The following is a 27,450-nucleotide window of genomic DNA, read 5'->3' as shown; positions in this document are numbered from 1 at the left end:
CTTCTGCAGATAACCACTCTCCTTCTGAGGACAGCTTTTGGCCTGTTATTGAGCTTTGGTGGAAACTGAACATTTGGCTATAAGTCATCAAGTTACCATGTGACCTGAAGTGTCTGTCATGAATTGGGTGCTTTCTGACCCATCTAGCCATAAAGTGGTTCATGCACAGCAGCATTCCATCATCCAGTGGAAGTGGTATATATGTGATTGGGCTCGAGCAGGTCCTGAAGGCACAAGTAAGTTACATGAGGAAGTGGCTCAAATCCCCATGGTCTCCACTCCTGCCACCCTGCCTTCTCTTCCCCAGCCTACACCGATGGCCTCATGGGGAGTTCCCTATGATCAGTTGGCAGAGGAAGAGAAGACCAGGGCCTGATTCACAGATGGCTCTGCACGATATGCAAGCATCACCCAAAAGTGTACAGCGCAGCACTACAGCCCCTTTCTAGGACATCCCTGAAGGAAAGTGGTGTAGGAAAATCTTCCCAGTGGGCAGAAATTCGAGAGTGCACCTGGTTGTGCACTTTGCATGGAAGGAGAAATGGCCAGATGTGTGATTATATACTGATTCATGGACTGTAGCCAATGATTTGGCTGGATGGTCAGGCACTTGGAAGAAGCATGATTGGAAAATTGGTGACAACGAAATTTGGGGAAGAGGTATGTGGGTGGACCACAATGAGTTGTCAAAAACTGTGAAGACATTTGTATCCCATGTGAGTGCTCACCAGTAGGTGACCTCAGCAGAGAAGGATTTTAATAATCAAGTGGATAGGGTGACCTGTTCTGTGGACACCTCTCAGCCCCTTTCCCTAGCCACCCCTGTCATCACCTAATGTGCCCATGAACAAAGTGACCATGGTGGCGGGGAGAGAGGTTACACATGGGCTCAGCAACATGGACTTCCACTCACCAAGACTGACCTGCCTATGGCCACTGCTGAGTGCCCAATTTGCCAGCAGCAGAGACTAACACTGAGCCCTCGATATGGCACCATTCCTCGGGGTGATCAGCCAGCTACCTGGTGGCAGGTTGATTATATTGGACATCTTCCATCATGGAAAGGGCAGAGGTTTGTCCTCACTGGAATAGATGCTTACTGCTGATATGGGTTTGCCTATCCTGCATGCAATGCTTCTGCCAAGACTACCATCCGTGGACACACAGAATGCCTTATCCACCGTCATGGTATTGCATACAGCATTGCCTTTGACCGAGGCACTCACTTTACAGCTAAAGAAATGCAGCAGTGGGTTTATGCTTATGGAATTCACTGGTCTTACCCTGTTCCCTATCATCCTGAAGCAGCTGGATTGATACAACAGTGGAATGGCCTTTTGAAGTCACAATTACAATGCCAACTAGGTGAGAGTACTTTGCAGGGTTGGGGCAAAATTCTCCAGAAGGCCCCATATGCTCTGAATCAGCATCCAATATATGATATTGTTTCTCCCACAGCCAGGATTCACAGGTCCAGGAATCAAGGGGTGGAAGTGGAAGTGGCACCACTCACCATCACCCCTAGTGATCTACTAGCAAAATTTTTGCTTCCTTTTCCTGCGACATTACGTTCTGTGGCCTAGAGGTCTTAGTTCCAGAGGGAGAAATGCTGCCACCAGGAGACACAACGATTCCATTAAACTGGAAGTTAAGATTGCCACCTGGAGACTTTGGGCTTCTCCTACCTTTAAGTCAACAGGCTAAGAAGGGAATTACAGTGTTGGCTGGGGTGATTGACCTGGACTATCAAGGTGAAATCAGTCTACCACTCCACAATGGAGGTAAGGAAAAGTGTGCATGGAATACAGGAGATCCATTAGGGCGTCTCTTAGTATTACCATGCCCTATGATTAAGGTCAATGGGAAACTACAACAGCCCAATCCAGGCAGGACTACAAATGATCCAGACCCTTCAGGAATGAAGGTTTGGGTCACTCCACCAGGAAAAAACCATGACCTGCTGAAGTGCTTGCTGAAGGCAAAGGGAATACAGAATGGGTAGTAGAAGGTAGTCATCAATACCAGCTATGACCATGTGTCCGGCTGCAGAAACAGGACTGTAATTGTCATGAATATTTCCTCCTTCTTTTGTTAAAAACATGTTTGTGCATGTATACACTTGTACTAAGAAAATATCTTCACTTTATTTCCTTTCTCCTTTATCATGTGACATAAGATTTATTGACTTCACATCAGCATTTAAGTATTGTTAACTTTATGTAATAGTATTTGGATTGGGGATGGGTGCATTTCTGGTTGTATGAGGGATAGTTGTATTGTTAGGTGTAATTATGACCTTATTATTGTCTTTATTCGAAGATTATATATGATCTCAGGAGATGTGTATGGGTTCAAGTTAACAAGGGGTGGACTTGTGATGGTTATAATGAGTGTCAACTTGATTGGATTGAAGGATACAAAGTATTGATCCTGGGTGTGTCTATGAGGGTGTTGCCAAAGGAGATTAATATCTGAGTCAGTGGGCTGGGAAAGGCAGACCCACCCTTAATCTTCATGGCCAGAATCTAATCAGCTGCCAGTGGGGCTACACTATAAGCAGGCAGAAAAGTGTGAAAAGACTGGCCTAGCCTCCCAGCCTACATCTTTCTCCTGTGCTGGATGCTTCCTGCTCTTGAACATCGGACTCCAAGTTCTTCAGTTTTGGAACTAGGACTGGCTCTCCTTGCTCCTCAGCCTGCAGATGGCCTATTGTGGGACCTTGTGAGGGTGTGAGTTAATACTTAATAAACCCCCCTTTATGTATAAATCTATTCCATTGGTTCTGTCCCTCTAGAGAATCCTGACTAATTCATTGGGTTTGACATTAGTTGATTGTTTATTCTCTTGAGAATTGATCCAATTTTCAAGGTTGTTTACATATCAAGTAATTTTGGATTGTATCCTGAACATTTTAAATATTATGTTGTGAGTCTCTGAGTCCTGTTAAAATTCTCTGGAGAATGTTCATTTTGTTTGTTTCAGCAGGCAAAAACCCTCATAGGTTGAGATTACAAATTCTCTCTTTGAGCAGTAGTTCCAATACTAGTTCAGTTATCAAAGCCTTTGCTATGCTTGTGTGTGTGTGTGTGTGTGTGTGTATGTGTGAATGTGTGTGTATTCCCCCATGCACAGCTTGGAGGTAAGGCTAGGACTTGTGTCAGTTCATTCACAGAATTAGGTTCATTCTCAAAATCTCTCCTCTCTCAGATTTCCTCCACACTGTCTAACTTCCAGTGATCTCTTTTCCTGGTTCCTCTGGCTGGAGAGATGGGGTTCGTTAAGAGTTTTAACCTCTGTGCTAATGAAACTCCCAGTTCCATACAACTGGGCCTACTCTCAGAGGGGGAGTGAGAGAGAAGTGGAGAGAAAAATAATGGAGACTCCTCTACAACCTTCACCACATGCATGCCATGACACGGAGATGCATGATTGGCCTCAGGTCAGGTCAGGGAGAGGAAAAAGGGGAAGGTGAAAAACAGGGACTTCCCCCGCACTCTTCAGTTTGCAGTGGTTTTTATTGCCAGTCTTCTGGCCAGACAGTTTTTGTCGTCTGCATCTGCCAAGCAGTTTTGTGATGTGACCCACCCTCCAGTAAAAGCAAAAATAAAAAAAAAAGCCCCAAATCAAAAATTGCCCACCCCCAAAGAAAGAAAGATCACCATTACTAACACCATTGCAGTTTTTCTTCAGTTTTTGTTTTATTTTGTTTGAGATGGGGGTCTCCCTTTGTCACCCAGGCTGGAATGCCATGGTGCTGTCATGGCTCACTGAAGTCTTGACCTCCTGGGCTCAAGCCATCCTCCCGTCTTAGCATCCCAACTAGCTGGGACCATAAGTATGTACTACCAGGCCCAGCTAATTAAAAAAAAATTTTTTTTTTTTTTTTTGTTAGAGACAAGGTCTCTCTATGTTGCCCAGGCTGGTCTCAAACTCCTGGGCTCAAGCAATCCTCCCACCTCAGCCTTCCAATGTGTTGGCCTTATAGGTGTGAGCCACCTCGCGCAGCCATTCTTTGAGTTTTGAATTTCTTCCTCAAACTGCTTTGTTATACTTCTCGGAGTTCCCAGGCAGTTGCTTCTTGAATTCTGTGGTCTTTATCTATATTCAGTGGGAGAGACGAAGTTAAACATGTAGTGTGATTACTTACATGTAAAAATATGTGTAGTTATATGTAATACTTTTTCTAAAGACTAGAAAGTCAAAATTATCATCATGATTATTTTGGACTGCTGTCATTTTTTTCTCCCATTTTCTATTTTCTAAACATTTTATAACACACCTTCCTCAAACCTTCATGTTTAATCCTGCTTCTTCCAAATCTTTGGTTAGCTGAGCTTCTCTGAAGGAGCTTATAGTTTATAATCATTAGAAACTACTAATATCTGTGGTCGGGCATGGTGGCTCATGCCTGTAATCCCAGCAGTCTGGGAGGCCGAGGCAGGCAGATCACTGGAGGTCAGGAGTTCAAGACCAGCCTGGCCAACATGGCAAAAGCCCGTTTCTACTAAAAATGCAAAAAAAAAAAAAAAAAAAAAAATTAACCGGGCATGGTGGCATGCATACACTTGTAGGCCCAGCTACTTGGGAGGCTGAGGCAGAATTACTTGAACCCGGGAGGTGGAGGTTGCAGTGAGCCGAGATTGCACCATTGCACTCCAGCCTGAGTGACAGAGCGAGACTCTGCCTGAAAAAAAAAGGCTGGGCGTGGTGGCTCACGCCTGTAATCCCAGCACCTTGGGAGGTGGGCGGATCACCTGAAGTTGGGAGTTTGAGACCAGCCTGACCAACATGGAGAAACCCCATCTCTACTAAAAATACAAAATTAGCTGGGCATGGTGGCGCATGCCTGTAATCCTAGCTACTCAGGAGGCTGAGGCAGGAGAATCGCTTGAACCTGGGAGGCAGACGTTACGGTGAGCCGAGATTGCGCTGTTACACTCCAGCCTGGGTAACAAGAGCGAAACTCCATCTCAAAAAAAAAAAAAAAAAAAAAAAGGAAAGAAATTATTAACATCTGTAACAACTAGAGGGCTTTCAGCTGCAAGAAACAGAAATCATCAACTCAATGGTTTTAACGATATTGAAGTATTTTTTCCCGCGTAATAAAGAATCCTCTGGAAGGTGGTTGCAGGGCTGTTTGATGCTAGCTGTATGTCATCCCCTGCCATCCTTATGTTTGATGTTGGCCTTGAGCTGGTTCTCCTCATGCTTACAAAATGGATGCAGCATTCCAGACATAACTTCTAGATACAACAACATTTAGAGACTGAAAATGGGCCATCTCTTTCTTTGTATTAGTTAGTATAAGATTTGACTATAAATGACAAGAAACCTAAAATAACAGCCACTTAAGTGTGGCTTTTTTTTTTTTTTTGCTTCTGCCATACATAGTCTCCATTCCTAAGATCATCCATGATCAAAGGTGGTTGTTCTACCTCCAACTACCACATCCACATAGCAGAATAAAAGAAGTAAAAAAAGTCTGAGTGTGGTGGCTCACACCTGTAATGCCAGCGCTTTGGGAGACCAAAGCAGGAGGATCACTTGAGGCCAGGAGTTCAAGACCAGTTTGGGAAACAGCAAGACCCTATCTCTATAAGAAATACAATAAAAATTAGCCAGGTGCATGCCTGCAGTCCCAGCTACACAGGAGGCTGAGGAGGAGGATTGCTTGAGCCCAAGACTTCACGGCTGCAGTGAGCCTTGATCATGCCACTGCACTCCAGCCTGGACAACAACATGAGACCCTGTCAGAGGAAAAAAAAAAAAAAGTAGGTAAGAAGCACCTGTCAGCTGTCCAATAGGGAAGATTCTCAGGAGCTGCCACACTACACTTCTGCTTTTATCTCATTAGCCAGAACTTATCAGGCCACATGGGCAACAGAAGAGGCTGAGAAATTTATTCTTCATTCTGGATGTCCATATACCCCACCAAACTTTCTCTGCTACTGTGGAATAGGTGGAACATGTATAGTGGGAACCACAAGCTGTCACTGCCACATTCTTGCATGTCTCAAGAAGCTATTGGCAGGCTTCCCCCTTTTGCCCTATTGGCCAGAAAAGTATTGCATGCCCATGCCTAAGCCAACCATGACAAGGGAATGGTAGGTACCATTATGATTAGCTTACATCAATCAAGACTCCCAATCTAAGCTTGGAATTGGGACTAGCCTCTCCTGAAGGATATGACTTCCAGTAAAAGAGCAGGTACCTGGGTGAAGTCAGAATTCTTAGGAAGAAGTAAAGGACATAGAAAAAACAGGAAAGAAGAAGGAGGGGTGTAGAGTGGATTTGGCAGGCACGGTCACTGCATACCCTCTATATGGAGTCCCTGATTTCATGAAGTGCAATTGAAGTGTTTACCTGTGATGCTCCTGTTACTGTCCCATCTCTCCACACTACCAGAATCAATAGTGGATTTATTGTGTTTATGTGTGTGAAGACGAGAAAAGAGAATTGGAAGAAGCCCAATAAAATGCAGTTACTGCTAGTGGCTCCCCCAGTATGCACTCTTTCCTCCCATCTAAAAGCTCATTTGAGTTAAGTTCTGAATATTGAAATTATTTGTATTCAAAAGTATTGATTAGAGAAGTTTCCCAGGAAAAAATATAACTGTTCCTTACCTAAGGTTGACTAGGAAGAGTCTTGAAGAGTACAAAACAGAAAAAACCAACTGGCATTTTAAATTGAGGGAGTTATGATTAGTAACATACACTTTTTTTTTTTTTTTTTTTGCCACACATAAACTTTTTGGGAAGAAGGAAGCCAGTATAGGAAAAAGGATAAAAAAATATATAGATGGAGGAAAATGGCAATGAACGAAAATAGGTGAAAGAGAAACAGTAACAGGGCATATGTGTGAGAGGGAGGGAAGGAGCCGTGTGCTTTTGTCATTATTATGTTGCTATGGTAATGAAGCAAAATTGGGCTGATATTGCTCTATGGGTTTGCTTTGAATGAGAGGCCAAATATGTGCAAGCATAATGGCAGATTAACTCTTTAGTAAACCAAAGGGACAATTTAATTGTACTTCATCTAATAATTCAATGTAATTTTTAAAGAACTCTCACATTCCGTTGAAATAAGACCCAAAGAAGACTCTGAAGACAAATAATAATTTTGAAGTTTCTTTTTGTGAATTAGCAGTGAATGAAAACTTTTCAATTATAAAGTACATATTCAGTGCAGAAAAAAATGTAAATATATAAAAGAACAAAGCCGATGATGAAAAAGACACCTGATTTTGTCTGTTAACTTTTTGATGTGTAGCTCTTTAGTCTTTTCATGTATGTGTTTTCACCAATTGAGATCCCTCTTTATTATTGTATGTTGTATGTTTAGGCTGATTCCAGTTTTTCACTGTTATAAATAAGATTGTTTTTCTTTTTTTCAAGAGAGCATCAATTGCTCAAAATAGATTTAAAGGAAAAAATTTTATATACTTTTGATTGGACCTAGAGCTATTCTTGACACATTGTAGCCATTCGACAAATAGGAATTATTATGATTACTGACAACCACACATATGGGCAGCAAAGTCAATAACTATTTGTTGACTATCCATTGGGGTTGCCATTCACATATTACAGAAGTTGCCCTGTAGGTGTCACATTCAGGTATATGGCTGGAGGGGTTAGCAAGCCTTGTCCCAGAGGGTTTCACAAGGTGAAGTTTACTTTTCTATGGCTTTCAAACCTTACAGTTTGCAGAACGTGTATTCACCTACATAGGATTTGGAGATGGCAACTCACATAACTAAACCCAGTAGAGATGGCTGAATTAATGCAAATTTATTAATTGGCAATATGATATATGACTGCCAGGAAGATGGTGCATTTCCATCTGTACAACCAATATATCCTCTTCTGTAGTCAAACAGCTAGCAAAAAGAAAATCAGAAGTTTGCAAACAGACAGAATCAGAGATGATTTAAATGTGTATGCAGACTTGTCATTCAGATAGGTTTCTCTCTTTCCAGGAGAGTTCACATAGTCCATCTCCCGTCTTGGTACCATGTAATTAGCTACAGAAGATTTTCCTTTCTAAACATCCTTTCCAGGTCATCTTGATTGGAATTGTGTGGGTTCCAATTGTAAGGGTTTATGTTACATATTTATAAATGAAATCTTGGTTTACTTCCTCAGATGGCTGTTCACGTTCATTATATGTGGATACCTATAGTTTCTCCAGGGGTAACTGGGTACCTTTATTTCTCTTTATCATCATATTTATCAATGGTCCCTATTGGGTTGGCATTTTGGCAGAGAGCTAAAAGTTTTAGGTATTTTATTATTAAAATATTTATAGAATAATTAAAAAAAATAGAGACAAGGTCTCACCATCTTGCTCAGATTGGTCTTGAACTCCTGAGCTCAGCGATCCTCCTGCCTCAGCTTCCCGAAGTGCTCTGGGATTACAGGCATAAGCCACCATCCCCAGCCTAGAATCAAATTTTAAAGGCTACAGACATACTCTGAAAATATCATTTGCTTAACAAATATTCACTGAGTACTTACTGAAAAAATAAAAGGAGTAACTCATCAAGTCTAGCAACTGTGAGATTTGTCTAATGGCTCAGAGAAGCTGCCATTTTAAAACTGTGATTTTCCCAGGCAGCTTCTAAGTTTTCTAAAGGGAGAGGATTCGGCCCAGGAATCCAGTCTCGGGCCACTTTAAAACATACTTGGCGGTGGCTCATGCCTGTAATCCCAGCACTTTGAGAGGCCAAGGCGGGTGGATCACCTGAGGTCAGGAGTTTGAGAGCAGCCTGGCCAACGTGGTGAAACCCCATCTCTACTAAAAATACAAAACATTAGGCAGGCGTGGTGGCACATGCCTATAATCCCAGCTACTCAGGAGGCTGAGGTACGAGAATCACTTGAACCCGGGAGGTGGAGGTTGCAGCGAGCCGAGATCGCGCCATTGCACTCCAGCCCGGGCAGTAAGAAAGAAACTCCATCTCAGAAAAACGAAAAACAAAATCCATACCTGGTTTGGGACAATGCAGAGGTCGTTGTGTGGAAGTGAGTGGAGCATCATCTAAAATCTGTTTGTTTGTGGGAGGACGTGTTAGGGACTGTGTGAATATTGAGGTCTGAGTCTAAGAGATCATTCAGTGTGGTCATGGTGAGTGTCTCCTATGCGTTTCTTGTGATTCTAGATGGTATCACAATAAGACCAAATATGATTCCCTTCTCCAGATAGGGAAGAAAGTAAAGCTGGAAGGGGCCTGGTGGGCTGAGAAAATGTGCAGCAACCTGCAAACTGGAGTCTGGATGAAGTTGAAGATTAGGTAAAGTGTGAGTGTAAGATTGGGAGTTTTGGAGACAGGCGCAAGATGACAGAAGGCTGTGTTTAGATCTGCAAGAACAGTGGAGGAGGTACAGAGTGATACATTTTCATGATGTGGTCATGAGAATGAGTTCTTATTCAGAAGCTAATGGATGGTATGTAGAAGGGTGTTGGGAATATTTGTTGCTTTTCTCTAAACTCTTTTATCCTCCAGAAGCCCTAAAGACACCTTCATCTGAATGTCTCATTAATCCCCGGCCCAGGCAGAATTCTGCACCTTTCTCCACCCAATCCGATCTCCATCCTGCCTTGCTGGTCCCAGCACCAGCCATCCAAGCCAGAAATCTGAACGTAAGTCATCCTCAACATCTCCCTCTCCCTCACTCAAACACAATCAATCACTGAACATGTTAATTCTATTTTATAAACATTTTGCAATTTCTTTTCCAACTCTCTTATTTCCACTGCTGTGGCCTTGGTACAGATAATTATCACAAGCTCTACCACTCTGCTCTTCTCGCCACCAGTCTTCAAAACCTCCAGTCTATTCTGTGCTGTCCCCACCCCCATGCTGGGTAGAATGAGCTTTTTCCTTCAGTACTTCAGCCTCCACTCCCACTCCCTCTGCAGCAGCTTCTCTGGACACACCCTGCTGTCAAGCCACACTGAACTACTTGAAGTTGCCAGAATCTTCTACATTTTCTCCCTGGTCCAGTCTTTAGTTCAAAGACTGCTCCCTTTGCCTAAAATGCCCCTCCTTTCTTTTTTCTTCCTGGCTAACACCTGTTCGTGCTTTAAGGTCAGACTTGTGGTTGCCTCCTCCAAGCATTCCTTAGTGACAGCTTTCACCCTTTCCTCCCTGCTTGAGATCCTCCAGACCTGCTCCCCAGTACTCTAGCATATGCTACTAGAGAACTCCCTGCCCTGTATTGTGAATACAGATAGATTTGTCTTTCTTCCCCATTAAGTTGTGAGTTCGTTGAGAGAAGACAGTGAGTCTTATTCAAATTTGTATTATATTGCCTGGTTTGAAGTCTGACACATACTAGACCCTTAATAAACACCCACGGAAGGATAAATGAATGAGTGAATCCAGGGAAGATCCATCATAACTATAGTTCTTTGATCCTGTGAAGCCTCTCCCTTTTTGCACCATGATCATTTTATGAAGCACTGTTATACACTGTTAGATCATGTCTTGTCTGAACACTAAATCCTCATTAAAACTTCTTTGTCATCAAAGACTGAGACGGAAATGTAGTCAAGTGTCTTCATCTTTATAGATGAAGAAACAAAGGCACAGAGCAGTGGAATGACATGCAGGGGCACATAGTGGGGCCAAACTGGGACAGGATCCTGGGCCCCTGTGTCCTGACTCCTTGCTTTTTCCAACTACTACGTGGCTGCCCCTCAAATACCTGTAATTGCAAATACTTTTGATTGTGTTTCTTTGAGGAATGCATAAGCTGCTTTTTCTTTTTATGGGGTCTCACTCTGTCACTCAGGCTAGAGTACAGTGGCATGATCTCAGCTCACTGTAACCTCTGCCTCCTGGGTTCAAGCGGTCCTCCCACCTCAGCTTCCTGAGTAGCTGGGACCACCGGTGCATGCCACCATTCCCGGCTAATTTTTTGTATTTTTGCTAGAGATGGGGTTTTGCCATGTTGCCCAGGCTGGTCTTGAACTCTGAGCTCAAGTGATCCGCTTGCCTCAGCCTCCCAAAGTGTTGGGATTACAGGCATGGACCACTGCGCCTGGACCATGATGTGCTTCTAACCTCAGGAAACAAACACTCCCACCTGTAGACAACTTTGAGTAGATGTTTAACCTTTCTCTGAAATGATTTTACTCTGTATTTCAAGCAAGAGGGTTAAAAACAGAGTACCTTCCAATTTGGCTGCTTCTGGCCTCCTCTGTGCACTCTAAAACTTTCGAGGAAGGAAAAGAAAGCTTCTCCTTTCACTTGGCTAGGAGAATGAACATGGTCTGAGATTGGATTGCCTTCATTGGGTACTATGCCTCCTTGGTGTGTTTTTATAAAAATCATTCACATGAAAGTCACAAAACTAAAGCATTTGGTGCTGGAGGTGGGGGGTGGGTGTTCATAAAGTAAAATGCAAAGCTCAGAGCTGTTCCCATCTTTTTTCATAGTAATATGGATTGCTCTTCAAGCCCAATTTGGTTTTCAGGCTTGCTTCTATTTTCCTCTTCCATTCTCTCTACTGATCTGCAACATCTGTTAAAAAATGATCCCCCCTGATTTTTTTCTTCAGTTTATTTCTCTGATCACTGTGCTTACTCTTGTGGCATGTACACGTTTAGCAAGTCAGCGTGACTGAGGTTTCCTTTAGTTATAGGGCATAACCCAGTTTAGATATTTGCTTTATTTAATTGCTGCATTCAAAACACTGTTGGGCATTTCATACTAGTATTTTTTTCAGTCTAAAGATCACCTATGCTTATATTAATATTTTAAAGAGGGTGTTTTGTAGATATGGCTAGTCTGTTTGTCAGATGACTGCCTTTTATCATCCCTCAGAAGTTTTCATATTTCTTCTTGTAAGTGATTGTTAAGGACGTGTACTCACCCAAACAATATCATAGAAAAAAGCCAGAAACCTGAACACTGGAAGGTAAACTGATGGCAAAGACTTTCCATTTTCCTGAGGCTTCTAAACTGCTATGTTCCACTTTGAACCATAGTTGCACCTTGTGTGTATATGGTGTGTGTGTGTATGTGTGTGTTTGCATGTATTAATATTTGTATATAAATGTGTAAGTATAGCCACCATGCATGCTTGTTGGGGTATCAGAACAAAGCACCCTCAGAAATATATAATCTACTAAGAAAAGAAACAATTTTGAGCACTGTGGGGAAATTCCAAGGAAGTCTAATCAAGATCACTGTATGACCAGATGTCTGTCTTTTTTTAATGTCAGGTATTTATCACAGAATTTTAGCCTTCTTAAATAAAAAGACATACCAAATATTTACTAATAAAACATTCTGAATCAATTTCTGGCCCACTTACAGTTGAGGGAATAATGAAAGTTCTAGGTGATGAACCTGAAGTTTGTGGTTATACAATAGAAAAGAAATGATTCTAGGACTGATGATGCACTTGAATTCCATGGTGGCTCCACCTGCCAGCCTCACAGATTCCCTTCCCCCGGCCCATCAGTCCCTGCAGACTCAAGCTTCCGGTAGGGGGTGCTGTTGTCTAATATAAGGCCTATACTTTGCAAGAGAATTTGGTTATTACTTCAGATCATTTCTAATCTTTACCGTTTCCCAAGATTTCATGTGTTTAAATTGATATTGGCTATTTCCTGTTAAGTTTACTGTGAATTTAATCTTATGCTACTGTTTAATACATTAAAGTGCCATTTTGCTTGCTGCCACTGCACTGATTAGCATTAAATTTCTCCAGAATGTGTTCTGAATATCAGTGAGCTTGTTCAGGAAAATGAATAATAATTTTATTGTTTTTAAAACAATGAAATATTTGATTACTTTGTAAAAATTCATGAAGTGAACTTTGATGAGGCTTGGGAATCAAACTAAGACTTTTAGAGGAATTGAACATACAAGTTTTGCCTTTAAAATTTTATTTTTCTGCTGGTGGAGATGTGTTATATTTGCATTTTTGAGCCTGAATAATTTTAATTCCATTTTTATTGTACAAACCCAAGAGGAACATTTGCTTTGTTTTCACTGATTAGTTATACAATTATTCTCTTCAGATATTACATGAACCATGAACCATAATATTATATTTCTTGTTAATACATTTTGGCAAAAGTATTTACATGACAACACAATACATAAATGTAATGACTTTCTCAAATGAGTACATTGTTGCCAAGAAGCAATCACCTTTATTTTAATACAAGTAAAATTCATTAAAATTTTTCTCAATTAGCAAAGTGACTTTTCCAAATGAACTAGTGAAGGAAAAACATTTCTTGTTTTATCCTAGCCCAGCTGATTTGCTTTTTATTGCCAGATGTCTATTTGGGAAAGAGAGGAAAAAAGAGGAGTGTTTAATTTTAATAAACTCGATGCAGTGCTGACTCCTAGGGGATTAGGTATGGTTCTGATACACTTAGTTCCTTTTCAGTTAGTTTCAAAGTAAAAGTTAAATTTGAAAGCAAAAGCCTTTGAAGCAAAGATACTACTTTCAAGACTCTCTCATGTTGAAAGTTAAAACTTGGAGAACCAAATGAACAAATCCTTTGAATTCCAAACTTAATTTAAACAAAAGAATATTTTATTTTTCTCCTCTCACTAAAATGTTTAAATCCCATCATAAGTCTAATAACCAGATTATGTCATTTGACACAGACAGTTGAGTTGAGCCCTGTATCTGTAAATGCAAATGTAGCTTTTTGGGAAAAAATATAATTAACTTTGAATTTGCATTTACATAGCATAGATTTCAGATTAATTTAACTTAACTGCTCCTTATGAAGTAATTGTTTAGGCCTAGTTTTGGTCATTCATTTTATGTGTAGAATGAAGATATCTTTTTTTTCCTTAAGATAAGTTAAAAAATAAATGACAATACCTGTGTACAGACTGAATGACTCAGAGTATCAAATTTGTAAAGTATGTTAGTTTTTTTTTTTTTTTTGAGACAAGGTCTTGCTTTGTCATCCAGGTTGGAGTGCAATGGTGCCATCTCAGCCCACTGCAACCTCTGCCTCCTAGGTTCAAGCAACTCTCCTGCCTCTTCTCAAGTAGCTGGGACTAAAGACGCCTGCCACCATATCTGGCAAATTTTTGTATTTTTAGTAGAGCGTTTTGCGATGTTGGCCAGGCTGGTCTGTTAGATATTCTTAATAAAAATGTGAAGTCTAAGAATATTAATTATCCTATATGTTTATGTGGTCCTTGCCTTTAAGATACTTAGCAACACAGAATCTATTTCTTAGAATACCTGATTAGCATTCTTCAGATGGATTGTAAATTGCCAATTTAATAATATTTCTAAGGGAATAAGGTTAAGAATGAAAATTTCAACTTCTAGTAATGTTTACCTAGGATAAGTGAAATTAATATTGTCTCTGTCTTGTAGGAAGCTAGATTAAGATGTTAAAATAAATTATACATTAATCATGAAGAAAGAAATCAATATATTTCTCCTTCCCTGGTCTTCCAAATAGCTCTTAACTTTACAGAAAGAGTCAAGCCTTAAAAAAATAACAGCAATAAAGAAGAGGTACATGATAGACTCCAGTTAAAGGAGCCAGGCTCCATAGAAAAATGACTGATCATAGAACTGATGCAGGGAATATACACCATGAACCTAGAGCATCTTGTAAAACTAGAGGGTAAGAAAGTGCTCAAAGCACAAAAACAGACAAAAAAAATGAGGCATGTCAGAGGAACACAGGAGCCAAACTAAAGCTGCCAGTGGACAAACCTGGAATAACTTGGGCAACAAAATAAATAAGGTAGTATTAAATTATAACCCAAAGTATAAAATAAATATTCATGAGTCAAAGCTTGAATAAACAAACAAATAGGAGAAGCTCAATACCACCCCTCAAGTAGGTAGAGTTTAACACTCCAACCCTTGAGTTTGAGCTGTGCTTGGTGACTTACTTGCGAGAAGCAGAATGTGGAAAGTGGAAATAAGTAACTACAGCGGAGAAATGTATCATCTGGCTCCAACACATCATCAGTGAAAAGCCATATTGATAGCATGTTCTCTTGCTATGATGAGAATGGCACTTTACCTTCATTGTCTTCCTCCCAAATACTCATAACCCCAGTCTAACTGATATGGTTTGGCTCTGTGTCCCCACCCAAATCTCATGCTGAATTGTAATCTCCAGTGCTGGAGGTAGGGCCTGGTGGGAGGTGATTGGATCATTGGGGTGATTTCTAATGGTTTAACACCATCCCCCTCATGCTGTCTCATGATAGAGTTCTCATGAGATCTGGTTGTTCAAAAGCGTGTGGCACCTCCCCGCTTCTCTCTTCCTCCTGCCCCAGCCATGTAAGACGTGCCTGCTTCCCCTTCACCTTCCGCCATGATCGTTAAGTTTCCTGTGGCCTCCACAACCACACTTCCTGTACAGCCTGGGGAACTCTGAGCCAATTAAACCTCTTTTCTTATAAATTACCCAATCTCGGGTATTTCATTATAGCAGTGTGAGAATGGAATAACACACTAACCATGATTTAAAAAAAAAATAGACAAACCCAAATTGAAAGACATTCTACAAAACATCTAACCAGGAGAATCTGAGAAATTGTCATAGACAGAGGAGGTTAAAAAGACATGATGACTATATATAATGTGATATCCTGGAAATATGATCCTGGAATAGAAAAAAAAAATTAGTGAAACTGAAGAAACTGTGGAATTTCGTTAATAGTAATGTACTGGTGTTGGCTCCCTAGTTGTGACAAACGAGCCAGGAGAAACTGGGTGAGGGGTATAATAAGAGAACTCTGTACTGTTATTGCAACTTTTCTGTGAGTCAAAAACGATTCTAAAATTTAAAAATTTGTTTAAAAAAGAAAAGGTATTTAATATTTCATTTCTGTTACATAGATCTTGATAGGTTTGGGGGGAAATTGGAGATGGAGGATAGGAAAATATGACACAAGAACTAATTCTGTCTCCAAAAAGCATACATGATTTGTGAAAAATGCCTCCCCGCCACACCCACTCCCAAAGCTTTCCACCCTTCTGGATATTAGTGATCATATTGGAAATTGGGTTTGAAGAAGTCCATGTTTTGTATTAAGCTAATGGTTAATGTGATGGATTTGCCTGATCTAGCATAGGCTAGAACTGTGATTCTGATACAACCTGGACTGGCACCTGTAATTGCTGTTGTGCTGGGGATTACCTTTGCCTCTCAAATGTGTAGGCTCCATCCCCACTCTATTGGTCTATTGAATTCTAAGGTTTTTTTTAACTGGCTTTCTCTCTCTCTCTCTCTTTTTTTTTTAATGGAGGACCTCCTTTAGAAGTTTCATTGAAAAGAATACATAAGGAAGAAAAGTTTGGAGAACTTGAATCTCTAAATGTCTCATTTAAGTGATATTTTGATTGGGCCTAGAATTCTAGAATGTAAATTATTTTCCCTCAGAATTTTGCAGCATTATTCAACTTTCTTCTAGTTTTCTGTGCTCTCTTAAGAAGTCTGATCCAATGCTGAATCTTGATTGTTGATGTCTAACGTTTTCTCCCTGTAGAAACTTTGTGGATCTTCTCATTGTTCTCTGAGTTCTGAAATTCAAAATTATGAGCCACGTATAAGTCTGTTTTTATTTATTGGACTGGACACATACCAGGCTCGTTGAGTGCAGAAAGTCATGTTCTTAATCAACTTTGGAAAATTCTCATGACCGTTTTCTGTTGGTGATTTCTACCTTTCCCCTTTCCATTTTCCCTGTTATCCCATTATTCAGGTGTTGAATCTCCTGTATTTCTCCTCTGGTTTTTAAATAAATACTCTTATGTTTTCTATTTGTCCTGACCTGAGGGTCTCCTGACCTTGGGTGACTCGCCTGCCTCGGCCTCGCAAAGTGCTGGGATTACTGGCATGAGCCACTGCGTGAGGGTGCCTCTTGTGTTTTTGTTTTTGTTTTTTTAAAGAAAAACACCCTTTCCTGTTATTTTTGTGTGTTTTGTTAAGGCTGACAGAAGACATGCACATGTTCAACCTGTCATCTTTAGATAGTGATCCAATATGTCTTTATAGAGGGCCTACCATGGACTGGACTGTGCTAGGAACAATGGGGAATATAAAGATGTTCCCTCGAGTCATGAAATTGAATCACTGTCAGGACTCAGTTTTAACCTGAAATTTAGAATTGGCCTTAGGAAAGACTGAGTAATTCAAGATGCTGATTTTCCCATGATTGAGGTCAAATCAAAGATGGAAAAAACATAGTGTAATAATTGTTAGAATGAGTAAGAAAAACCTTCCTTAGGTACTTTATGTATTGAGATTTCTATATGCTGTAGTAATTTTTTTCTTCTTTTCTTTTACTATTCGACCCAAAAAACTAATTAAGATGAAAAAGAGAAAAACTTTTTTTTCCCCCTGAGCATTTTCATGATAGTCTTGTGAAAATAACTCTCCTTTGAAGGGGTGTTAAAGTCCCCTAGGATTCAAATATAATAAACTTGATGTCACACAGTCAAATGTCCATAGAAGCTACCTGGGTGTAAATAAAGAGAAGCAATAGAGCAAGAGACATAATATATGGCAGAAGGCCCTTGACCTTAGAGTTGAGGGACCACAGAAAGCAGCAGGAACTGTGGAGAACTGAAAAGGGCATACCCTATTTAAAGAGGGTCCTCGCTATTGAACTTCAACCTGTTGCTGCCTTGTGGAAATGAACAATCCAAGTTGTCAAGGGAAACCAGAAATCTGTGTTTTTAATATGAAAATTTAAAATAAGATATTAAAACAAAATATTAAAATGTTAATATGAAATAGCCCAATTAAAACATTTTAAACATTAAAAAGTAGCTAAACTTTAAAAAAAAAAAATACTGTGCAGGCCAAAGAAAATGTATTTGTGAAGCAGGCTGAGTTGTAGGTCTCCAGTTTGCAACCTGTGCCATAGTCTTCTATTTGCCCTGGATTCATTTTTCAAGATTATATAGGGCCATTCACAATTGTCATGGCAAATGTAGCCCCAAAGATTGATATTCATCTCTGGAAATATTAGGCTTAGCAGGATGCAAAAATGGGAGATTCTGACTTACTAAAAAAGTGGGCCAAAAATTCTATATGCTGTTTGCCATAAGAGTTACACTATTTTTTCACAAAGAGTTTTGACTCCATTTCTCAAAACCCGCCAGCTTTTTCACAGTGCTTCTAATCAGAATTGAATTTTTTTGTTTTTTTTTTGGGGGGGACGGAGTTTCACTCCATCGCCCAGGCTGGAGTGCAGTGGTGCAATCTCGGCTCACTGCAAGCTCCACTTTCCGGGTTCACACCATTCTCCTGCCTCAGCCTCCCGAGTTGCTGGGACTACAGGCGCCCGCCACCACGCCCGGCTAATTTTTTGTATTTTTAGTAGAGACGGGGTTTCACCGTGTTAGCCAGGATGGTCTCGATCTCCTGACTTCGTGATCTGCCCGCCTTGGCCTCCCAAAGTGCTGGGATTACAGGCGTGAGCCACCGCGCCCTGCCTCTGATCAGAATTGATCTTGCAATGCTGTACAGCTGTATATAGGAGTGAAGAAGCTCTCTATCCATTGTTAGGAAAGGACTGCCAATATATATTCTTAGGTGAAAAAAATCAAGGTGAGGAACAATGTCTAGTGTGCTACTTTTTGTGTTAAAATAGAGGAAAATAGAGACATATTTGTCCATTTGCTTGTATATGCATGAATAAAATCTAAAAGGTTACGTTTTAAAAATTAGGAACGACCTGTGGGGTACTGGGCAGATGGCCGGGCGCGGTGGCTCACGCCTTAATACCAGCACTTTGGGAGGCTGAGGCGGGCGGATCACGAGGTCATGAGATTGAGACCATCCTGGCTTGCACGGTGAAACCCTGTCTGTACTAAAAATACAAAAAAAAATTAACCGGGCGTGGTGGTGGGCGCCTGTAGTCCCAGCAACTTGGGAGACTGAGGCAGGAGAATGGCGTGAACCCGGGAGGCGGAGTTTGCATTGAGCAGAGATTGCGCCATTGCAGTCCAGCCTGGGTGACAGAGCGAGACTCCGTCTCAAAAAAGAAAAAGAAAATGGGCAGATGGGAACAAACTGGAGAGAAGGCGTTCATTATATACCTTTTCCTTGAGTTATGATATCATCTTTTTGAAAAGTTACATTAAAAATTATTCTATTTTTAGCCACGTGCAGTGGCTCATGCCTGTAATCCCAGCAATTTGGGAGGCCGAGGCGGGCGTATCACTTGAGGTTAGGAGTTTGAGACAAGCCTGGCCAACATGGTGAAACCCCGTCTCTACTAAAAATACAAAAAATTAGCCAGGCATGGTGATGCATGCTTGTAATCCCAACTACCTGGGAGGCTGAGGCAGGGGAATCGCTTGAACCGGGAGGCGGAGGTTGCAATAAGCTGAGATTGCACCATTGCACTCCAGCCTAGGCGACAAGAGTGAAACTCTGTCTCAAATTTAAAAACAAACAAACAAACAAACAAACAAAAAAACCTATTCTCTTTTAATCACAAATCCATACCAAACTAACTTAAGTTTGAAAAGGGTGGTGTATTGCCCTATGTACCTGAAGAGTCCAGGAGCAGGACTAGCTGCACAAGGCATGGCTGGATAAATTAGGACTTTTTTGCTTTTGTTTTCTTTCCTCTCTAACTCTCAACTCTCAGTTTGAGGGTGTTGGCTGCATTCTCTTACAGCAGATGCTGCCCCCTAAGATTCTGGAAAAATGGTTGCAAGATGTATGAGTCACATGCCTACAGTGGCTACAATCTATTATTATAGATTGCCAAGGAGGAAGAGAAAATATCTTTCTTCTTTGGTAATAAAGTCCAAAAAAGAACTCTGGATCATCTTAGGCTACATACCCATCCCTGATCCCTGAACCAATCATTATGGTCAGAAGGTAGAGCACTTTGATTGGCTAGGCTTAGGTCACATGGGGATATTTAGCTTGTCTTCACTTGTACCACATAGAAAGGGCAGGGATATTCCCTAAAGCTAGGGGTGATGGGCCATGAACACAAATCTATTATAGAACCAAATGGGCTCAAAGTTAAAGCAACCCTTCTAAATCCCTGTGGCTCAGATCTTTATTAAAGACCTGCTGCAGAACTCAGGGAGCTGCAAGATGCCAGGTACATGGAAAATGACCATTAATCATCCAAAAATACACTCGCAATTTACATAGGCTGCAAAGTTGAGACTAGAATATGACATCTTTTCCTAGGCCCCTACCTGATTAAAGTTGCTATTTTGCATACCAGGAAACAGAGTAAGCCCGTTTTCCTCAGAGATTGTTTATTTCACTCAGGTATAAATTGTTTGAAAGCCCAAACTAAAATGATGAGAGAAAAGAAGAAGCAATACAGCAAGCTCAGATTTCAGAAATGATGAATTAATGTTCACCAACTTGACAGATTTTTCAAAAATAAAAACTCAGCTACGTTCATTAAAAAGTCATCTAGTCTGATGACTGAAGACAAAAGAATGAATGTCCTGTCAGTGAGTTGGCTAGTTTATGCATCCTGCAGCTTTTTCAGGACCTGGGGAAAACTCATTTGCTTCAAGGACTGATTCCTCTCACAATGCATAAGGTGTGGCTATTTTTGAGTGTACCTAAATTCTCTCTTGAAGGCTGAATCAAGCCACTTGAATCCCTTGAAATATCAGTTTCTCTGTCTTTAAAATTGAGATGATAGTTTTGTTTTATAAAATTGTTGGGAGCTGCGTTAGTGTCTTCTATAGACTGAATGTTTATATCTCTCCACAAAGTTCGTACATTGAAATCCTAACCTCCAGTGTGATGGTGTTGGGAGTTGGGACCTTTGCATGAGTGGAATTAGTGCCCTTATAAAAGGGACTCCCAGAGAGTTCCTGTTCCCTTCTGCCACATGATGTTACATGAAAAGATATCTGCCTATGGACCAGGCAGCCAGCCCTCACCAGATGCCAAATCTGCTGGCATCTTGATCTTGGACTTCCCAGCCTCCAGAACTGTGAGAAATAAATTTCTGTTGTTTGTAAGCCACTCAGTCTACAGGAGTTTGTTACAGCCACCCAAGTGGATTAAGACAGTATCCTACTTAGTCAATTGGGTGGCCATGTTTTTGGTAATTTGTACTGCATTTGTACAATTTGCATTTGTACACTTTGTGTAATTTGCAATACAAATGAACACAAATGTAGCTTAAAACAACACAGAATTATTATCCACAGTTCTGGAGGTCAGATGTCCAAAATGGGTTGGCAGAGCTGCATTATTTCTGGCGGCTCTAGAGGCAGAAGCCATTTCCTTGCCCTTTCCAGCTTCTAGAGGCTGCCTACATTCCTTGGCTCATGGCCATATCACTGATGTCTCTCACGGTTATATCTTCTTTTCTGACTCTGACCCTTGTGCCTCCCTTTCAGAATGACTCTTGTGATTACACTGGCCCACCCAGGTAATCGAGGATAATCTTTCATATCAAATCCTTAATAACATCTGCCATGTAAGGTAACATATTGACAGTTTTTGGTGACTAGGATATGAACATCTTTGGGGGACCATTATTCTGCCTACCACCAGAGTAGAAAATGAAATAATGTCTGTGAATTTTCTTAGCACTGTGCTTGCCACATATTAGATACTAGATTAATGCTGATTTTAAGTTTCTAAGTTTTATCAATTCAGATATTTGACCATGCATCCTGTCTAGCCTTACATTTTTGGATGTTTGATATCCTGGTAGAGCAGAATATATAATATTATATTCCCATGAATACCAACCTAATTTTTTATACTTATGAGCTCTTTGTACTTGAAAGAGATTGTTTATCCAAAAATAAAGGGCAGTCCTTGGATGGAACTATTTTAAGCGGCAAAATTGCCAACACGCACATTCTTTTCAGCTACTCTATAAGGAAGACCAAATGTACCACATGGATTGTGGAGAATTTTCAGAGGTTACTCAATGTCCTAAAGAATGTTCCATCTTATAGATGGCAATAAAAGGGTTAATTCATCAAGGTACACTGCAGGAGGTCAAGATTTGGCAGTACAGGTGTTTGTACCTTAGCACATCTCCCCATTTGTCTTTAGGTTAACAGGTTCCAAGGGCATCGCAGTGTCCTTCTTTTAGGGGGGGTCCTGCTGGCCCAAAATTATACTCAGCGTGGCCCAGTGGCTCTGATTCAGGGGGTTGAATGGTGAATTTTGATGTTTTTCTCCTGGCCTATTATACTCCAAGGACTTTAATGGCAAAACAGAACACGCTACCACATTGAAGAATGTGCAGTGGACTTTGAGAGCCTCCCAAAATGATTCATGAAGCCTAGTCATATATCTAAAGAAAGGTCAAGATTAAGGCTTTATGTATTCTAGCAGAAAAAATGAACGCCCATGATTCCCAGAGGGGTCAATCTTTGCAGTAATGAAGTTTATATTTGGGATGATGGGCCATCCCTCATATATGTTCTTTTGGTTAATAATAGTCTTTGTTTAGTAGTCACTCTCCTAGGAGGGAATGCTAATGTAATACTCACTGAGTTTTCTGCTGCTGGCTGGGGATTATCAATAGGTCATAAATAAACTACCATCACATAGAAAAGACAGTAAGATTATATATACTCCTACTACCTCCAATTACTGTAAGAGTAACAGTTATAAGGTTGTACTCCTACAGCCACCCTAGGGCGAAAATGAGAGGAAAATGTTCCATTAGCTTAATGAAGAGAACACGGCAGAGCCACAGATTTCCTCACTATTAGCACCCATGGTGTGCCCCAGCACAGGAGGGAAGCTCAAGTTCCAGGGTAACAATTAAACTTTCTGACAATTAGCCCCTGCAAGGTATGGTCTCTGAACCTAAAGGAGACATTTCAAGGAATCCCATTTACATTTTTCTCACCTCTTGCCTCTGAAATTTGAGTCATTTGCTTGTGGAAATGGAGGGCATCAGGGCAAAAGTTTCTTTTACAGATGACTACAAAGCATCATTGGCAGGCTTGCCAGAGAGCACCCATCAACTGAATGCCCCTGTTAGTAAAAGGGAGGATTAAGAAAGGTGAAAGATCTGCAGAGAAATGTTCACACCAACCTAATTAGGGAAAAGATGAACTGGATCAATGTGAGTACTTCAGCTTTAGTGTTATTTGCGTTAGAAAGAAGACCACTGAAGAATAAAAATAGATGTAAGTCCTGGCATTGCAACTGTCAAAGAGTCAGGTTTGCTCCTGGCAGGACTTGTATTAGAGGGAGAAGAAATCAGGCTTCCCAGACAGGCTGCCCTGTATTCACATTTTGGCTCTACCGTTTACTCTCATCAAGCCCCGATTTTTCTCCTCTGCAAAATGGAGGTACCAATAGAACAAACTTCCACGGTTTTGGGGAGGATTAAAAGAGAAAATCCATAGAGATTAATCAATAGTAAGTGCTTGACAAATGTTAGGTATTATTATCTAGGTTCAGAATTTAGCCTACAACACCATGCATTTGTATAGCATAAGTAAATATGTGTGATAATGAATACTCTCAACATTTCCTTTGCAAAATTTCCATGTTCAAACTTTACTTGGGTGTAATTAAATAGTTTACTTAAGATCCTCTCAATTTAAGAAGTAGTACAGAATATTTATACCATTTGGAGATGTAACATGTCTGAACTGTTCTACAAATTGATCATAAATATATGGATAAATATGGGCAAATAATGGACTTTTCCCTCATTATCCAAAACACAAGGGGCTTTTGTTTGGTCCAACTTCTTTACCCAATTAAATGGAATACTGATGTTGAGCACGCCAGTCCACTACTTCTCTTGCCCCTTATAGCAACCACAGCCTGTTGAAAAGTAGGTGGTCTACTGCCTATCTCTCTGGGCAAGACAAAGCAGTTCTTAGACAAAGCCCAACTTCTCTTCCTTGGAGCTGACTTTGACCATGGTGCAGCTCTAACGTACGCCTCTTTCTCTTTTATACCCCACATCCTCCAGGGTAGCAGTTGGCCTCAGCAACTCTAGATCAGTCACCTCATGAATGCAGTTCCCCCTCCCCATAATTTTGCTCAAAATACTCTCAATGGATCTCCTGAATTGAAAATTTCCAACCTCTGACTTCCAATTATAGTTACTAATAGAAAGTTTTTTTAAAAAGTCAAATAGCAGACTATCTTATTGAGAAACAGTCTTGCTTAGGATATAATATTTCAAGCATTATCTTTCATACCTGTGGATTTTACACTGATGTTTCAGAAGGTAGTTGGCAATTGCAATTAGGCTTTAGGTGTTTTGTGAAACTACAACAGTTGTTTTTTAAAAAAATCTTTTAAAATAGCAAGATACTGAGTTTGAGAAATAGAAGTACTTCTCAATGATACCTTTGCCTGTCCTGTGACACCTAGATGTCCTTGTGATGATTAAGCTTGGGTCACTTCTTTTTCCCGGTGTGTGGATGTTGCCTTTCACAGCACTTGCTTCTCTTTTCCCAATCATTAGAGGGTTCACTTTTGCCCCCTGCTACCTGGCTCTCCCCCATTTTGTGACGATTACACATTACGTTGTAAAAGTTGTACCCCACTTCCATTCCTAGGACTCTTTGTCCTGATTACCCCTCCCCTCTTTTCTTAACTCCAAAGAATTTATCACCACCTCATATACTATGTATTTTGCTTATTTACATCTTTATTTTCTATCTCATCTTACTGTAGTTAAGCTCCTTGAGATCAGGGGATTTTGTTTTATTCATGCTGATCCCCAGTGACTAGAATAATGCCTGGCACATAGTAGATGTTCAACAAATAGTTATCTATAGGTAAAATGTATTAATTTTTAAAATTGTGACCCAACCTCCAAAATTATAGGTGAAGATTTTTATAACTCAGCTTCCTTAACTATGAACCCTATCATCATTGTCATCATTACCTTTTTCTTATTAATTTGTCTCATCTCTCATGGCTACTAACAATAAAATTTGATACCTACACTAATTTAAAAAGAGATCTAATTAAAAAAAAAGAGGTTGACTTTTTAAAAGATTTAAAAAGAGATGGATAAAAAACAGATAATCTAATCATCTTGTCTTGCTTCCACATTTTTCAGATTTAGAAACTGAAAATAGATATAATTGTGATTGCACAGCTACTTGCACTGTGTGGATCTTGGGGAGTGGGGGAGTGTTGTTTTAGTTTTAAGATGGAAAAGCCCTGTGACTTTATAAAAAGATTTGATAACCTGTGCTCATGAGGATAGATGCTCCCATAAGCTCATGAGCCCTAATTCCCTGTTTGCAATCACAAGTAATAATTTTGGCTGTCCCTTTATCAAGGTGGATGGACCGCATGAGTAGGATGAATAAGGAGGTGCTGATGTAGCATAGTTTGAAAGGTATCTAACAGTATGGAGGCCCTATAGCCCCAAATACAGAACACTGTCAATGTCAGAAATCACACCATTGGCCTTTTTGCTCAGCTTTACTCACTTTGCAACATTCTATCTGAAAAGCAAATCCTCTAATATTAGAGCACGTGAAGTCGCTAATACTTCAGTGGGGACACAGAGACTTGGAAGTGATTCCCAAAATCTAGGCACACAGAAGTACTGAGATTTTAGGTATGGAGAAGGGGCAAAGTGGATACTAGTAATGTACTCAAAGAGAAAGCAAAAATGCTGAGGGTCAACTGCCCACCTAAGGCCAGCTCTGAATTTCCTCCCCAGTAAAATGGGTCAAACGAGCCTGCATAGTGTTAATGGTGGAATATGATGCAGAACTAATCACGTTGTATAAACGCCCTTGGAAGCATGTGGTTGACACAAAATTATTTGAGAATTGTTAATTTACTAATAGATAGCATCCTTGGATCTCCTTCTTACTAAGTGAATATTGATGAACATAGAACGTTCGAGGTTGGTGCAGCACATCTTTGAAGGTTTTCTGCAGTTGGATATCCCTGGCACAAAACAAAGCACGTTTTTGTCGAGAGAGATGAAATGAGGGAATGCAGTAATGTGTCGAGGGCAGGGTAGTCCCCTCCTGATGCAGGCAAAAGGGGATGCAATGTCTGTAGAGAAGTACACAGTAATAAAACTGACCAAAATTTGTCTGCTTTTCATTATCACTATGTGCCACCAATTCTAAACTATGCAAATAATAAAATAATCCTCCTGTAAACTGCCTTGTGTTAAATTCTAAACAACTGCTCTGGTTGTGGTTGAGTTGAAATAAAACATATGAAAGTTTCAAATGAGCACATCTTGATAACTTACCCTTTAATAAACATTGTATCCTACATGTAAATTAATTTGGAGAATTTCCAGTTGTACAGTTAATCCCCCACAAAAGGGCTCTGCTATACCCATTCTTTTTGAGAGTAACAATTGTGAAGTGCTGAAACTCACTTTGAAGCCAATTTCTATGTTTAAGCAGTATAGTTGAAATTAACAATTTAGCGCTGTGATTTTAAAGATGAAGAAACAGAACCTGAGTTACTTCAATTAGGTCATTCTGTGTAGTTTTTATTACAATAGTGAAGCAGCATGCCAAGTCTGAGGCATGTTTTTCACAAGTGTAAATTTAATGTTTTTGACAAGTGCAAATTTTATTTCAAGCATCATCTTTTACTAAATTTGAATAGTATTACTTTATTGTTAACTCTTTTTTTTTTTTTTTTTTAATTTTGAGACAGGGTCTTGCTCTGTTGCTCAGGCTGGAGTGCAGTGGCACAATCACAGCTCATTGCAGTTTCGACTTCCCAGGCTCAGGCAATCCTCCTGCCTCAGCTTCCCAAGTAGCTGGAACCACAGGCTCACACCACCACACCCGGCTAATTTTTAAAAATTATTATTAGAGACATAGTCTCCCTATGTTGTCCAGGCTGGTCTCGAACTCCTGGTCTCAAGATATCCTCCCACCTCAGCCTCCCAAAGTACTGGCATTACAGGTGTGAGTCATCGTGTCTGGCCTAACCATTTTTTTTTTTTTAACTAAAGAATAACTCAAGAAAACAGAATGTTACGTCAGTGGTGTAATCTAGTTGTCTAAATTGTACCTTTTGCAGATGTTTTGGTTTTATTAAAACTCAGTTACCAGTTACTGTAATGTTAGTATGCATTACTGAGACAGACTAACATGTAGGTATAAACTCTCCCCTCTTTTTGAGATATATAATGTAATTTTAAAGTATTGGTATTTTTTATTCTGTAATATTTCCTTTTAAAATTTTTGTACTGGCATGATTATTATGCACACACACACACATTTTCAATAAAAGACCATTTTTAGTATCTGCACTCCTTTTTCAGCCAGCATTCTCGTTCCTTTCATGATTATTACTGAAAATAATTTTGTCCTGTGAAGATGGGTATTAAAAAAATCCACTTTAGGTGTCAAATACTCTAGATATGACACTAATACCTACAACACTGGTACTACAATGAGATCTTTTACTCGGAGCTCTTAATTAGCTGCAGCTTTGCAAATACACTTTGTACCTTCACTGGCTGATTTTTCTAGTGATTGCTAA

The 27,450-nt window shown here is 40.2% G+C and overlaps 1 protein-coding gene across 6 annotated transcripts in view; it reads left to right on the top strand.

Moving 5' to 3' along the window:
* Positions 1-27,450, top strand: part of LOC104002047 (basic proline-rich protein-like) — a 114,412-nt gene that overhangs the window by 59,088 nt on the left and 27,874 nt on the right. The window contains exon 6 of one of the 6 annotated variants that reach the window (XM_063792932.1): positions 9,506-9,642. The exons of 4 other annotated variants lie outside the window; for them this stretch is intronic. The gene's annotated coding sequence lies outside the window, so the exon portion shown is untranslated. Of the gene's footprint in view, positions 1-1,458; positions 2,772-9,505; positions 9,643-27,450 lie in introns of those variants that run through there. One more of the 6 variants, XM_063792933.1, reaches the window with a different exon arrangement.

This window comes from Pan troglodytes, chromosome 15, assembly GCF_028858775.2.
Source record: "Pan troglodytes isolate AG18354 chromosome 15, NHGRI_mPanTro3-v2.0_pri, whole genome shotgun sequence".
Taxonomy (NCBI): Eukaryota; Metazoa; Chordata; class Mammalia; order Primates; family Hominidae; genus Pan; species Pan troglodytes.
The sequence above is the reverse complement of the archived record's forward strand: the minus strand, read 5'-3'. Positions and strand labels throughout refer to the sequence as shown.